Source organism: Rhinoderma darwinii, chromosome 1 (assembly GCF_050947455.1).
Source record: "Rhinoderma darwinii isolate aRhiDar2 chromosome 1, aRhiDar2.hap1, whole genome shotgun sequence".
In the NCBI taxonomy this organism is placed as follows: domain Eukaryota; kingdom Metazoa; phylum Chordata; class Amphibia; order Anura; family Rhinodermatidae; genus Rhinoderma; species Rhinoderma darwinii.
In genome coordinates, this window is record NC_134687.1 from 518,160,075 (window position 1) to 518,175,856 (window position 15,782).

General features: G+C 43.2%; 1 protein-coding gene across 5 annotated transcripts in view; it reads left to right on the forward strand.

Annotated features, from left to right (window-relative positions):
• LOC142659973 (colorectal mutant cancer protein) overlaps positions 1–15,782 on the forward strand; it is a 271,048-nt gene that overhangs the window by 146,518 nt on the left and 108,748 nt on the right. The window contains exon 1 of one of the 5 annotated variants that reach the window (XM_075836633.1): positions 7,258–7,478. The exons of the other annotated variants lie outside the window; for them this stretch is intronic. The gene's annotated coding sequence lies outside the window, so the exon portion shown is untranslated. Of the gene's footprint in view, positions 1–7,257; positions 7,479–15,782 lie in introns of those variants that run through there. 5 annotated transcript variants of the gene reach the window in all.

The window sequence follows — 15,782 nt, forward strand, 5'->3', positions numbered from 1 at the left end:
TGTGTGTCCAATCTGCCACAATTCTTAGACGCCCGGTTATAATCGCGGATGTTTAAAGTTAATGCCGCCATTGAATTTTGTTTGCTGGAGGATCCTCATGGCTATCCTAGGTCAACCATTGTTCCAAATAAATTTTCTGTAGAGGGCCATGATTACCATTTCGTTTTTAGATTTTAAATATATGGGAAGGGATAGGAGTTTTGGGAAGGCCACGGATTTTATTAAGTTGGCTCTGCCTGAGAAGGAGAAGGAGAAGGTGCAAGATTGTCAAATGTGTAATAGGTGTTTTAGATGTTTTAGATGTTATATATGTGCGTTTATGTTATCAGCGTATAATTTTTGCGGGTTTTTTGTAAGGGTTGTCCCTAAATAGGTGATGTGAACTCTCAACCATTTGAGTGGCAGTCTCGCAGCCCAAGAAGGCGGAGATGGGCCCTTAAGGAGTAATTCTTCTGATTTTTGTGAGTTAATGGTGAAACCTGATTGTGGTCCATATGTCTCGATAAGTGAGAGGACAGAGGGGAGCGATTGTCTGGGGTTGAAAATAAATAGCAATACGTCATCAGCAAATGCTGAGATACGAATTTCCCAGGAGTAGGAAGTGAAGGATGTGGCTGCATTAGTTGTACATAATTAGAGAAAATAGGCCCAAAAGGAGTTTAAGAACGTCCAAGAGACTATCGAATGCTTTCTCAGCATCCAGGCTGCGAAGCATGGATTAGGGAGCCGATCTAGATTGAGCGGCTATGGTACCTGCTATTGCTAGTCTAATGCCTTTAGAGGAGTGACTGTATTGTAGGAACCCTAGTTGGGACGACGTGAGAAGCGATGGGAGTACCTGTTGTAGTCTATTAGCTAGGATTTTAGGGAGCAGTTTATAATCCTGGTTGAGGAGAGAGATTGGTCTATAGGATTGTACTAAAGTAGGGTCTTTGGCTGGTTTAGGGATCAGGATTGTCCTGGAGTCATGAAATCTAGGTATTTGAGTATTGTTTATGTAAATTAGATTGAATAGGGTCACAAGTGTAGGCACTATATGGTTTTAGAATTTTATAGTATTCTCCCGATAAACCGTCTGGGCCTGGAGATTTGCTGTTTGAGAGGTGCGAGATCGTCGATTTGATCTCCCCTTCAGTGATTGGTTGGGAGAGCAAGGTCTGTTTTGAGTTTAGTTTAGGGAGAGATGTATCATTCAGTAAGTGTCGGGTTAGTTGGGGGTCCGGTGTTGAGGGTGAGTATAATGTTCTGTAATATTCCATGAATGTTTGTTGAATAGTAGTAGGCTCGGTGGTGGGTGGGGCGGGGGGGACACGCCATTAGTCTTTAGTTTTAGAATTCTGTAGTTAGATTTAGGTGTTTTAATAAGATTGGAGAGCAGACGTCCCATTTTATTTCCCCATTTGAGATATTTATTTCTAACTGTGTCATTCGACCATTGGGCCTGTCCTAGTAAAAAGGTGTCAAGTAGCCGACGCGAATCTAGGTAGTGTTTCATTTCCGGAGTGGGATTAGCTATGTGTCGGGCATGGGCATCCGTTAAACTGCCATACAGAGAGTTATAGCGAGCAGTCTGTGGGCGTCTCTTGTGAGAAACATAAGCTATGCTATATCCACGCATGACAGCCTTAGAGGTTCTCCAAAAGAGGCTAGTGTCATCCACATGCTATTTATTGTGCATAAAGCTGCATAGTTTGCCCACTCACGGATCAGGAACTATTTAAAATCATCTGAGTCCATCAGATATGTGGGAAAGCGCCAGTTTCTACTAGTGGTCCGGGTAGCTCTAAGGTTAACAGTTAGCGAAATGGGGCATGGTCCGAAATTATTATATTATGTATGGCAGCATCCATTACATCAGGGAATAGTGAAGTGGATATAAGGAAATTATCTGTTCTAGAGTGGGAGTCGTGAACTGAGGAGTAAAATGTAAAGTCTCGGGCTGTAAGATTGAGTCTACATGGGTCACAAAGTTGTAGGTGAAACCGTAGAGTTGCCAAAATCTTAGCGGTTGGAGTATCATGTGTGGAATTATTTTAGCGGTATAGGGAGGCGTCATTCGTTGCATTATAATCCCCTCCCCATATTATTGTAGAGAGTGGTCTGGTTAGGCGGAAGTTGTGGACGTGGGAGAAGAATTCAGCATTGGGTGAATTCAGGGCATAAACATTAAGGAGGGAATACCTGTGGGAATTTGTGATGTCTGCAAAAATATATCTGGCCTCAGGATCGTTGTATGTATCGTGTATCACGTAGTCTACATTCTCGTTTATGAGCACGTCGACTCCTGTAGTTTTGGAGTGAAATGAAGCCGAGATACACTGACCTATCCATGGAGCTTTAAGGGTGCATTGATCTCCTTGCTTCCAATGCATTTCTTGCAGGAAGAGAATATGAGGTCTAAATTTGTGTAAGTGTGAGAGAACTCTCTTTCGCTTAATTGGGGTATGCAGCCCCGCTACATTCCAAGACAATAGTTTAAGATCTAGCTGGGTTGTGGTTGTGTGTCCATGTGCATGGTGGAGAGCCATTAACCTATACCAATACAAAGGAAAAACATAAAGTCAATAGATGTGTACAACCTGAGATGTCTGTCCCAGTCAGCCGACTCCTCTGGTCGCAAAGGAAAGAAAGGTGACTCGCGCATGATCCTAGGGAAAAGGTTAAGGGGGGAGCAAAAAAACAACAAATAAAATATTAGAACTGTGACAAGAACGTAATGTAGTTTAGTGGACATCATGTCGTGCAGCAACATAGCAATCGATGAAGTGCATGGTCAGTCCAGAGAGCACTCCTTCAGGGAGGAAGTGACTTTTAGCTCTTGACGTCGAAAAAGAAGGTGCGGCCTTCCACGGTCACCCGCAGTCTGGCTGGGTACTGTAGTTAGAACCGGACGTTCGTCTCCACAAGATGTTTGCAGACCTCAGAGAAAGCCTTCCTCTTAAGGGTATGTTCACACGGCAGCCTCCGTTACGGGTGAAATTACGGAGCTGTTTTCAGGAGAAAACCGCTCCGGAATTTCAAATGTAATGGCATGTGCAGGCGCTTTTCACTGCGTCCATTACGGACGTAATTGGAGCTGTTTTTCCATGGAGTCAATAGAAAACGGCTCCAATTACGTCTCAAGAAGTGACAGGCACTTCTTTGACGCGGGCGTCTTTTTTTACGCGCCGTCTTTTGACAGCGGCGCGTAAGAAAAATGACCGTCGGCACAGAACATCGTAAAGCCCATTCAAATGAATGCGCAGATGTTTGCCGGCGAATTGGAGCCGTATTTCCAGACTTAATTCGAGGCTAAAACGCCTGAATTACGTCCGTAAATACGGAGTGTGAACCCAGCCTAAGAGCCACAGATGCCGAAAAATCTTGAAATATTAGAATTTTGTGACCTCTTACTTCCAGATCTCTTTTTTTTCCTGTAACTCTGAAGTTTTCGCTCCTTGGTGAGAAATTGGAAGAATTTGGCCATTGTAGGGCAGGGTCTGTTCCTATGGTTGTCCGTTTTTTTGCCCAGTCGGTGGGCCCGCTCAATGGGACGCATTGGGTGATCAGTGGGGAAGCAGAGTGCTTGCATGAGGTCATGTGATAGAAAGGAGAACCGGTCGTCTCCCTTGACTGACTCAGGAATACAAATAAAGCGCAAGTTGCTTCTTCTATTTCTGTTCTCAAGGGCCTCCAAACGGTCAAGTAGGAGTTACACGTGCGATACTTGTTAGGAGGAAGACTGTTGTATAGTGTGAATAGTGTCCTCTCATGTACTGATCCTTTGTTCGGCTTATCCCAGTCTTTGGGAGTTGGAAGTAATTTGAGATAATGCATTATTGATAGATGTGTGAAGTGCCTCCAGGCTTTGTCGAATATCAGCGATGAGCAAGCGGGAAACTTCCTGTGCCACTGCAGCCGCCTCGTTTTTTTCAGGAAGAGACTGGTCAGCAGGACTGATCAGAGGAGAGTATGAAGGCGAAGTGTCCGGGCATGAGTAAGCAGGGCTTAATTGAGGATCTTCCGTCTGCGAAGGCGATGTCATGGTTGCAGTAGTGCATTTTCCGGCTTTTTGGTTTAAGTGGGGAGAACTCGGAGTAATAGAAGATCTAGTGTTACGTTTGTGCATAGCACTAGTTGATGGGTGGAAGTATTTGTCCATATCAAGAAGGCAGCAGGTATATGACACAAATAGGGAGCACTGACAGACCACCTGCGCGCTTAGATTCTATTACAAGATGGCGTCCAGATTGTTAGGTGGTTGAAGAGTATAAGGGCCACGTGGAGCAATGCGGTCCCTCCAAGTCGGGTGGAAGAAAACTGTTTAGAATGAGATCCCAGAGAGTCTTAGCCACTGTGTATGAGGTGTATCCCAGTCAGGAGGGGAGTTAAGCAAGGGCGTTTCAGTGAGTGTGAGTAGTGGGTTAGGTTTTTCCAGGTGTTAAGCAGAGCCAGTGAGCTATTATAAGCCTGTATCAATGTATGATCTCAGCGTTGTAGTCTTTGCTGTAGTCGTATCACCAGGTAGGTGTGCAAGGCCAGCAGGACACCCTTTGGGGCTTCTGCTGATGCAGGGTGTAATACCGGCGGGATGCCAATGAGTTAGGTGAAGGCGGGTAAGATGACCGGCGACCGTTGGTGCCAAGGCAGTGAGGGCAATGTAGCTCTCTGACCCTGAGGAGTATGGGGCTGCCGTCGTGCCCAACTCAGGCGTCGATAGTACCACGATGTGTGGAGCCAAATTCACAGTCCTGTGACACGGAGGGCTCGTTTGGCGAGGAGCTGGGATCGAATCCGAAGTAAGATGTGGCTGTTCTGTAAGTTACCGCCCCCTTGGAGTCCCAAAAGACACAAAATGTATCTGGTGGTAAGTTTTTGAATGTGCAGCCCAGAGAATAGTCCCAGGTTAACGTAGGCAATGAGATATGTGAAGTCTCTGGTGTGGTGCGCAGGCTTCTATGCAGGCCTATAGAGGAAGCAACAAGATGGCAGCCGTGCCTCCCGTTCTCCACGTGGCAGGGCTACTAGGGGTACTTGGGTACTCACGTGGACCCAAGGAGTTAGTGCAGGTCTCGGAGGGGTCCCGGATCGTGCTCCCTCACTCCCTTACGTCAGGGGCTCCAGGAGAAGCAGGCCGCGGGACTCGCGTACAGGGGAGGCCGGAAATATAGTCCCCGGCTCCGGCATGGTAAGTAGACCCAAAAACGAAATGTTGCCGATTTGGCCAATTTCGGCTTTAATTGTAGGGCAGGTGATGGCCTTGCAGACTGTCGCCTCGAAACTCTCAATACGAAGGCGTAGAGGCGAGGATGGCTTCAGATTTAGTCTGCCCACCTGGATCCCACTAGGAAAGCTTCCATCCTGGTTTGCTGTTAGCCACGCCCCTCTATCACTCACTTTTAACCTCTTGTATTAATCTTCAGGTCGCCACTCTTTTTCCACTATTCCGTGTATAGTAATATCAGGAATAAGATTGGACTTGTCTGGAGCTTTCACCCACAAGTGCAGCCCCGGTGACTAGTAAATTTGCGCAATCTTTTATCAATTTTCTGTGCAAGAACGTTAACCTGTTTAGATTTTCTAGAAGATCTATCAGGTATTATTGCATACATAGGTTTTTTTCTGTTTTAACCCCTTCCTGCCGCAGCCCTTTTTCAGATTTTAATTTTCGTTTTTTCCTCCCCACCTTCCAAAAGCCATAACGTCTTTATTTTTCCGTCGATATAGTCCTATGAGGGCTTGATTTTCGCGGGACGAGTTGTAGTTTTTCGTAGCACCATTTATTTTGCCATATAATGTACTAGGAAACGGGAAAAAATTTATTTGTGGGGTAGAAAATGAAAAAAACAGCGATTCCTCCGTGTTTTTTTGCGCGCCGTTTTTACAGAATTCACTGTGCAATTAAAACAACATGTTAACTTTATTCTGTGGGTCAATACGATTACGGCGATACTAAATATATATAGTTTTTTCTATATTTTACTACTTTTACAAGTAAAAACCTAAGTGTAAAAAAGAACATTTATTTTGCGTCGCCAAATTCCGAGAGCCATAACTTTTTTATTTCTCCGTCGATTAAGTGGTATGAGGGCTTATTTTTTGCGGGATAAGCTGTAGCTTTTAATAATACTATTTTGGTGTACATGCGACGGTTTGATCACTTTTTATTTCATGTTTTGTGGGAGATTAGGTGACCAAAAAATAGACATTCTGGCGTTTACAAATTTTATTTTTTTTACTGCGTTCACTGTGCGGGTTAAATAATGATATATTGTAATAGTTCAGACTTTTACGGACGTGGCGGTACCAATTATGTTTATTTTTTTACTATGCTCTAGGGGGAAAATGGGAAAAGGGGGGTTTTTTGAACTTTTAATATATATATATATATATATATATATATATATATATATATTTTTTTTTTTTTTTTTTTGTTAAACAAAAAAAAAACTTTAACTCCTTTTTACTTTTTTTTTTTTTATTAGTCCCCCTAGGGGACTTCAACCAGCGATCTTTAGATCGCTTGCACGAAATACTGCAATACTAATGTATTGCATTATATTGTGATTCTGACAGGCATCTATTAAACCCAAAGCTTAATAGGTGCACAAAGATTGCGGACTTGGGGGGCCTTCATTGGGCCCCCAGGCAGCCATAGTAACCATCGCTCCCCTGCGATTGCGTTGTGGGGGGCACGATGAGCTGTTAGAGGGGGCCGCCCTTTTTTTCTAACGATTTAAATGCTGCGGTCGCTATTGACCGCAGCATTTAACGAGTTAAACGAGCGGGATCGAGCGCGATGCCGCTCGTTACTTTGAAGTGTCGGCTGTAACAAACAGCCGACACCCGCATCGTATGGAGCAGGTTCACTCCTTGAGCACGCTCCATACTTCCTCTACCCGGCTATGACGTAACTGTATATCATATGTCGGGAAGGGGTTAAGGATTTAAACAGTGTTTCCTCCTAAAATACAAAAAAGTAAATATTAGAGTATATCCAAGGGGAGAAAGAAAACCCGGACCGCACGTCCACTTGCTATACTTGATCTATTGCGGCTCCGCAAAATAAAATGTACGAACATGAGGTTCATAGTAAACATTTTGATCAAACTGTATAAGCCACTTGCCACTTCACGGTGACCTCTTTCAAGTGAGTCCCAACTCTACCAAGTGTAGTATCCCATGGCAATGAATGCCGCTGCAACACAGCACCTACAGAGGGAGCAACCCAATAGACCAACAGCACCCATGCTGACGGTCTAAGCCACCTTGGCTCTGGACCATGCCCCCTCCCCCCACACAGATACAGCTCCACAGCAACAAAAGATTACCACACCATACCACAAAAAATGAACAGATGGAAAGAGCTCACCTTTCCTTGTAGTCTGAGGCCAACTGAGAACAATTGGGTAGGAGCAGTTTTCTGCAAATAAAAAATCCTAGGCCAAATGGAGGTGGAGTGCTAGAACCAGACGAAAAAGACAGACTGCACTCTGCAGGTCAGTAACATTTAAGTGAATAGGGCTGAGCTGTAATACCAGGCACAGCCGCTACCAAATTAATCCCTTGGTTAGGCCATCAATGTATGATATGTGCGAATTCAGCTCTTGGGACCCCCGCCAGTCAGCACAGCGACATATATGCAAAAGTGACGGTGCCTTGTACTGTGGCCCAGTCTGGGGCTGAGCTACAGTATCCGACAGAGCCACGTTTCTTATCGCAGTCCCTGATCATGGGGTTACCGAGGTCCCTAAGTGTGAACCATAAAAAAAAGATAAATGTGTGTACCAAACGATTGGTCTAGCTGACACTTAAAGGGTTATTCCCAAGTGAAGCCTTTGTTTCATATTCATTGAAAAAAAAAAAAAATGGCAATTCTTAGTTTAACTGGTTGCCGACACAGGACGAGAATGCTCGTCCTGAGCGGCGGGTACTTCGTGCATTAGGACGAGCATTCTCGTCTTGTGTGACAGCCGTCTCTGCGAGCGATCGAGAGCTGAGCAACGGCTGTAATACACAGCTACGGCCTGCTCTAATGGCGGAGAGAAGAGAAACATCACTCCGCCGTTAACCCCTTGAATGCCGCGATAAAAGCTGATCGCGGCGTTCAAGGAGGGGGGACTGCACTTTGATCGCGTCACAGAAAATCTCTGTGACGCGATCAAAGCCCATAACTTGTATGGCCAGACAGCCCAGGGTCCATTGAAGGGCCCCAGGGCTGTCTGAACATATTTCCTGTTGTTAGGGCATACTGAGGTATGCCCTAACAACTGCATGTATACAATCAGTACACTGTGTACAATCGGTACGCAGGCTAATGTACTGGCATATAGATATATGCCAGTACATTACAGTTAAAAAATAAAAATGAAAAATCCCTTTATGGTAATAAAAAAAAAAAAACGTTCAATTAATGTAAAAAAACTAATAATGATAAATTTAAAAAATGCACAGAAATACACATTTTTTATAATATATTTTAAAAAGTCTATTTAAGTCCCAAAACATGAAATAATATAGCCATATTTGGTATCGCCACAACCGTAACAACCTATACAACAACTATATAACATTATTTATGATGATCGGTATATGGTGTAAAAAAAAAAATATTAAAACTGCAGCGGAACTGCTTTTTTTCAGCATTTTCGCCAAAATAAATATTTATATAAGTTAAACGATAATGTATTTGCACCAAAAAATGGTACCTACATAAAGTACAACTCATCCCGCAAAAAACAGTCTCATACAACTACGTCGTACAAAAAATAAAGTTATGAGCATCGGGATGCAAAGAGGGAAATATAAAAAAATTGTTCTGTCCTCAAGGCCAAAATTGACCGCATGCTTAAAGGGTTAATGATGTAAATACTTTGTATTCATTTTCTAACATATTTTTTATAAGCTTTTCAATGCAGCTACTCCCTGTTCTATTTTCTAAATGGGGGCATGAAAAGCTTGATGTCAATCAAGCATCTCTGCTGTCTTAGAGCGTGCACCCGATGCTGCTAGATACTGTAGTACTAGTAGCATCGAGAGTAAAGGTGGTTAAACGATAGTGTCAACCAAGCTAAGCGTGGTTGAGATAATCCCACTTTGTATTCCCGCAATTACCAGTTTACACACATCGTTGCAAATGAACAAAATCTATCTCGCTCTCTTCACAACCCCCCCCCCCCCCCCTGCCGGGACCTATTGAGCGTGCGCAAGTGTTCACGATGAGATGGCCGGGACCTAACGCGCTTTCAACGCGGCTGTCCATCCTCTCAAACGAATGGAGAGGAAATAATTGTGCAAGCGCGGCCACCTCTAAAGGAAATCGGCGTTGGCCGGATCACTAGGCAATGAGCAATATACAAAGATGGTATGTCATGGAGATAGAGCCTTGATATCTCAAAAAACTACAGCTTTTCAAAAAATAGAGGTATTTACAAAAGTGCATAACTTTTAGTTGATGAACTTTTTAGGTTTGCTTATCAAGATGAGAATACCCCTTTAAGTCTCTTATACACTGCTGCTATTGGTATTCCTATCATGGATCCCAAATATGTTGTACCTAAAATTCTAAGATACCATAGTCTACTTCTGGGAGAATCATACGTAAGGAAATATTAAGAAAATATTGTAATATTCTCCATCACATTACAAAGCTGCTCTCCCCTCGAAACTTTGCTTCTAGATGAGAATCCTATATATACTGGGCGAGGACCTGGTGTGTGGGAGTGGTGGATATTCGAGTTGAAGCGTAGGGTTTTCGAGTGGTGGATATTCGAGTAGGAGTGGTGGGAGTGGATAAAAGCGGGAGGGGGGAAAGCCAGAGGTGGTGAAGAGGGGGAAAGCCCGAAGAGGATAAAAAACGCCCAAAGAGACGTAACCACCTTAAAGGGGTATTCCGGAACTAAAAAATTACATTTATTTAAATAAAACAATGAAAAAGATATAACTTTCCAATGTACTTACGTTTCATCAGATGGCTGTAGCGTCGTATATCCTCCTCCGTCGCCGTCCCCTTAGCAATGCAAAATCTGCACTTCCTGTGCAGACCCGTCCATTTGGTCTTCTGCCTTGCTTCCGGTTTCCGGCTTACACACTGTACGGTTACGTCAAAAATGACGTAACCGTACCACGTGCTTCTTTATTGAATTAGAGCATGCGTGGTGAACACACTCCACCGCGCATGCTCTGTGAAATTATGTGGCTGCGTCTTCAGCGGCCGTGTATATTACACTGCGCATGCGCAAGGTTGAAGGTGTGTAGCGGTGTGTATACGAAGTTGCAGGAATAACGGCCGTTTCGGCCGTCTTCCCGACAGGTGCAGGAGCTGTGACAGCTGCTGTCTCGTACAGCAGCTGCCGCAGCTCCTACAGCGGGGACCGATCGCTGTGTCCCCGCTGTCTAACCCCTTAAAAGCCGCGTTCTATAGAGATCGCGGGTTTTTAGGGGTTAAGTTACCATCGCCGGCCTGCTACACGATAGCGGCCGGCGATGGTTACTATGGCAACCGGACACCAAACAAAGGCGTCCGGCTATGCCATCGACGGAAGCCTAGTGGGTCCTGACAAAGTCAGGACCCACTATGCTTGCTGTCAGTGAATAGCTGACAGTTCTAATACACTGCACTACGGATGTAGTGCAGTGTATTAGAATAGCGATCAGGGCCTCCTGCCCTCAAGTCCCCTAGTGGGACAAAGTAATAAAGTAAAAAAAAAAGTTAAAAAAGATGTGTAAAAATAAGAAATTAAAAGTTAAAAAAATCCCCCTTTTTTTCCCTTATCAGTCCTTTTTTATTAATAAAAATATATAAATAAACGATACATAATTGGTATCGCCGCGTCCGTAACGGCCTGAACTACAAAATTATTTCGTTATTTATCCCGCGCGGTGAACGCCGTAAAAGAAAATAATAATAAACCGTACCACAATCACAATTGTTTGGTCACTTCACCTCCCAAAAAATGTATTAAAAATAGATCAAAAAGTTGCATTTACCGAAAAATGGTACTGATGGAAACTACAGTTCGTTACGCAAAAAATAAGTCCTCGCACGGCTTTATTGATGGAAAAATTATAAAGTTCTGGCTCTTAGAATAAGGTAACAAAAAGTGAATGATTTTTTACAAAACGTATTTTATTGTGCAAACGCCATAAGACATAAAAAAACTATAAACATCTGGTGTCACCGTAAGGCCGAGTTTACACGAGCGTGTGCGTTTTGTGCAAGCAAAAAGCGCGGCGTTTTGCGTGCGCAAAAAGCACTTAACAGCTCCGTGTGTCAGCCCTTTATGATGCGCGGCTGCGTGCTTTTCGCGCAGCCGCCATCATTATGACACTCCGTTTGGATGTTTGTAAACAGAAAAGAACGTGGTGCTTTTCTGTTTTCATTCATCCTTTACAGTGCTGTTGCGTGAATCACGCGCGTCCCACGGAATTGCTTCCGTGCGACATGCGTGGTTTTCACACACCCATTGACTTCAATGGGTGCGTGATGCGCGAACAGCGCACAAATATAGGACGTCGTGCGTTTCACGCAGCGGACATACGCTGCGTGAAAATCACGTACCTGTCTGCACGGCCCCATAGAGTAACATAGGTCCCTGCGACGCGCGTTGCAAAAACGTATAATACGCTCGTGTAAATGAGCCCTAATCGTATCGCCCCATAGAATAAAGTGAATATGTCATTTATAGCGCACGGTGAACGCTGTAACAAAAATAGAATTAAAAAACAATAGAATTGCTGTTTATTAGTCACCGCGCCACTTAAAAATAGAATAAAAACTGATCAAAAAGCTGCATGCACCCCAAGAAAACTACAATGTATTCCTCAAGTGGTCTAGTTTCCAAAATGGGATCACCTTTTGGGGGTTTCCACTATTTTGGTACCACAAGACCTATTCAAACCGGACATGGTGCCTAATAAAAAGGCGGCCTCAAAATCCTCTGGGTGCTCCTTTGCTTCTGAGGCCGGTGCTTCAGTCCATTACCGCCCGAGGGCCACATGTGGGATATTTCTACTGCAGAATCTGGACAATAAGTATTGAGTTGCGTTTCTCTGGTAAAACATTTTGTGCATAAACTTTCTAAATGCTGTTGTGAATACTTTGAGGGGTCTAGTTTCTAAAATGTCGTGTTTCATAGGGGTGTCTAATATATAGGCCCCTCAAAGCCACTTCAGAACTGAACTGGAAGCCCAAAAAAAATAATTAGGCAATACTTCGCTTCTATACGAACTAGTTAGCGATTCACAGTGTGATGAAGTAAGGGGAAGCAGCGCTTATACGAGCGGTGCACCCCCTTCAAACAGCCGATGACTTTTCAGTTCACAGGTAGCAGAGTTACATGATGGGGAATTTGTTTTCCTGTTGTGTAACTCTGCTACCTGTCAATGGAAAAATCAGCTGCCAGAGTGAAAAATGTTTCCACACAGAGGAGTACCGCAAAGAAACACCTGGGAATCAGACATGATGGACTAACATTTTTCCCTGTGGTGGATGACTTTTCAGTTGACAGGTAGCAGAGTTACATGAAGGGGAATTATTTTTCATCGATGGCTAGTTAGGAGCGCTGCTTCCCTTTAGTTTTTTCTTGCTCACTGTGAATCTCCGACACAGGATGCAGCGGCGATCCACAGGTATTGCTCCTTTTATCCCAATTCACATGTTAGAATTCAATTTTTTTTATTTTATATATATATATAAAATACAGTATTTAAAACTAAGACTGTATAAACAGTTAATATACATTTAGAAAACTTATAATTATAAAGACCAAACTTTACGTATCATCATATAGGGTCAGTGTTGTTTAAAAACGCAGATATCCAGTGATTTCAGCTTGTGCTAGCAGTAATAGAATGAGAGCACCAAAATGAAGACTGGGATTGCAGAAGTTAGTAGAGCTGGGTGTAGTAGGCGGAGCAAGTGCACTGCTGCATGCACATTGCATGCTGGGACTAGAGCAGTGCATGCAGGGAGGAGAAACACAGGAAGAGAAGAGGAATGAACTTACTGAGCAAAACAAACCTCTCCAGGTAAACAATAGGGAGTAATGTTACTAAAACCATTTATTATCAAGAAAAAGCTAGACAGAGTGCACTAATATCTTAATAGAGGAACATTGCATTGATTTAAGAAATAAAAAAAAGTATTGGAAAACCCCTTTAAGTGGCGTAACTGCTCTAAGGAGCAAAACAACCTTAAAAGGCGTATCAGTTTTAAAAAGTATTAATTGCCTTAAAGGGTGTAATTGCACTAAGAAAATGTCGCCAAAAAGAACAAATTTGTCAGAAGACGACATAATCGCTAAAAGACAAAGGAAACCAGAAGTTCAGAGTAAGAAGAGCAACTATGAATGCAGAGGAACGCCAGGGACAATGAGAAACCAGTTCCCAAAACAAGGCGTTAAGAAGTCAAAACCAATACTTATTATTCCTTTTGTAACAGGTTTTCTATAGTAGTATAGTATAGTGCCTCACAGTGGCACTAAATGCCTGTACTGTAGTAGTGCACTGCGGTATGGAGCTCTGCCTTGGCTTGTGCAGAAATCCTTAATTTGTATGATTTGGATTGTTTTCGTAATTTCAAAAAGCCTGAAATGACATCGGTTTTATGTTTTCAGCATCTGGTGGCTTTTAGTTAAAGTGATATAGACTGGAAGTTTATTTGTCCTTTGATTTTTTTTTAATTTCTAAAGAAAACCCTCATTTATTTTGTACAAATGAATCCTCTTCCTCACGTAGAGAAGCCCCTGGGGATATATTTCTACAGACCCTAAAAGTCTTTCAATCATGTTTGTTTCTCTTTCTGTTCTCGGCATAACCAATAAACTATTTGCTTTTAGTAATTTTCTGTTAGTATGTTCCAATTTGATGTTTTGTTGGTCTTTTCTATAAAAACATAAAGCATCCAATAAATCAGGAAGTTTACCATTAGGTCTCATGCACATGACCGTAGTGGTGTGCGGCCCGTGATTTGCCGCTCGTACGTCATCCGCGGGCCACCCGCAAGTCACCGGCCGTGCACATGTCCATGTACATTCATTTCAATGAGCCAGGACCGCAAAATGTGTCCCATATAGGACATGTCCTATCTTTTTGCAGTCTAGGCTCCCAGGCAATGCACGGACCGTGGAAACCACGGTCGTGTGCATGGACCCATAGAAATGAATGGGACCGCTATTAACCAGCGGATTTGCGGGTGAATTGTGGCTGCAAAAACACGTTCGTGTGCATGAGGCCTTAATTGTAACATCTATCAGAATGTATAGGAATTAAGGATGCACGATGCTTCGATACTGTGCACCCCCACACGGTTCGATACCGTTTCATGTATATTATTTCAGTATAGTAACACATGAATGTATGAGAGCGGGGCTGCGGCTGTGTAATAAAGCCATTGCTCCGCTTCTGAGTCCTGACAAGTGCGCGCCGTCAGGATAATGTGATGCGGCCAGCGGCACTGAAGGCAGAACATGGCGGGCGCACTAAAACACCCCCATGTTCTGTCTTTAGGGCCTGAACCGCCGCTCATTAGTACAGCGCCGGCTGCATCACCACATTCTGACCGCGCGCGCACTTGTCAGGATACACAGCCGCAGCCCCGCTCTAGAACGGCGGAGATCAGAGAAACCTCTCATCTCCGCCGTGATTACCCTGAATGCTGTGATCAAAGCTGACTGCAGCATTCATGGGAAAATGAGAAGGGGGGATGCCCCTTGGATCGCATCACAGGAATCCATGTGACGCGATTGAGGGACATACCATATATGGGCAGTCAGCCCAGGGTTTATTGAAGGACCCCAGGGCTGTCTTACCATATTTCCTGTTAGGGCATACTATCTGTACACAGGCTAATGTGCTGTAATATTGATATATCCCTGTGTACTATCAGTATAAAGATATATGCCAGTACATTAAAGTTTAAAAATAAAGTAAAAACAAAGTAATATTAAATTTAAAAAAAACACACACACACCTTTTTTACATTAAACATTAAAATAAGTCTCAATACATAAAATATACACATCCGGTATTGGCTCGGCCGTAATAACCTGCACAACAATTTTTTTGCATCCTTTATGATGTGTGCGCTGTAAAAAAATAAAATAAAAACTGCTTTCTATCACTTATTAATGTAAGGCACGAGGTGTGATAAATTTAACCTTCATGTGCCTCACATTAATAGTAATTAACCCCATCATGTACCTCACACATTAACCCAATATGACTGAGAAACATGATGGGGTTATTTACTATTAATGTGAGGCACATTCAAAATTCATCACACCTCGCGCCTCACATCAGAAAATGGAAGAACTTCTTTTTTATTACTATTGCCAAAATATTGTTTTGGTATAGAAGTCGCAATACTACACGAAGTATCGGTATCGAAGTCCAAATTCTGGTACGATATCGTGACATCCCTAATAGAAATATGCTTCTCCGTTCTCACTAAACTGTAATATCTGCAATAGACTTATATTTTCCATGTTCCCACAAATCTCATATATTTTCTATATATTTTTTTGTTATGATTAGAATTCTGCTAGGGCTACACGGTGACATTTGGTGATGTGAATTGCTGTAGAATCGTGGCATGATTGTGGCATAGCCTCATTGTTTCCATAAGGGTGTGTTCACATCAGCGTTCGGTTTCCATTGATGAATTCCGTCAGACCTTTCCGTCGGAGGAACGCATCAACGGAAAGGCAAACGGAAACCAAAGCTTCCGTTTGCTTTAACATTGATTTCGATGGTAATGCCTCTGTTGCTAATGGTTTCTGTTTGTCTCCGTTCCGTAAGGTTTC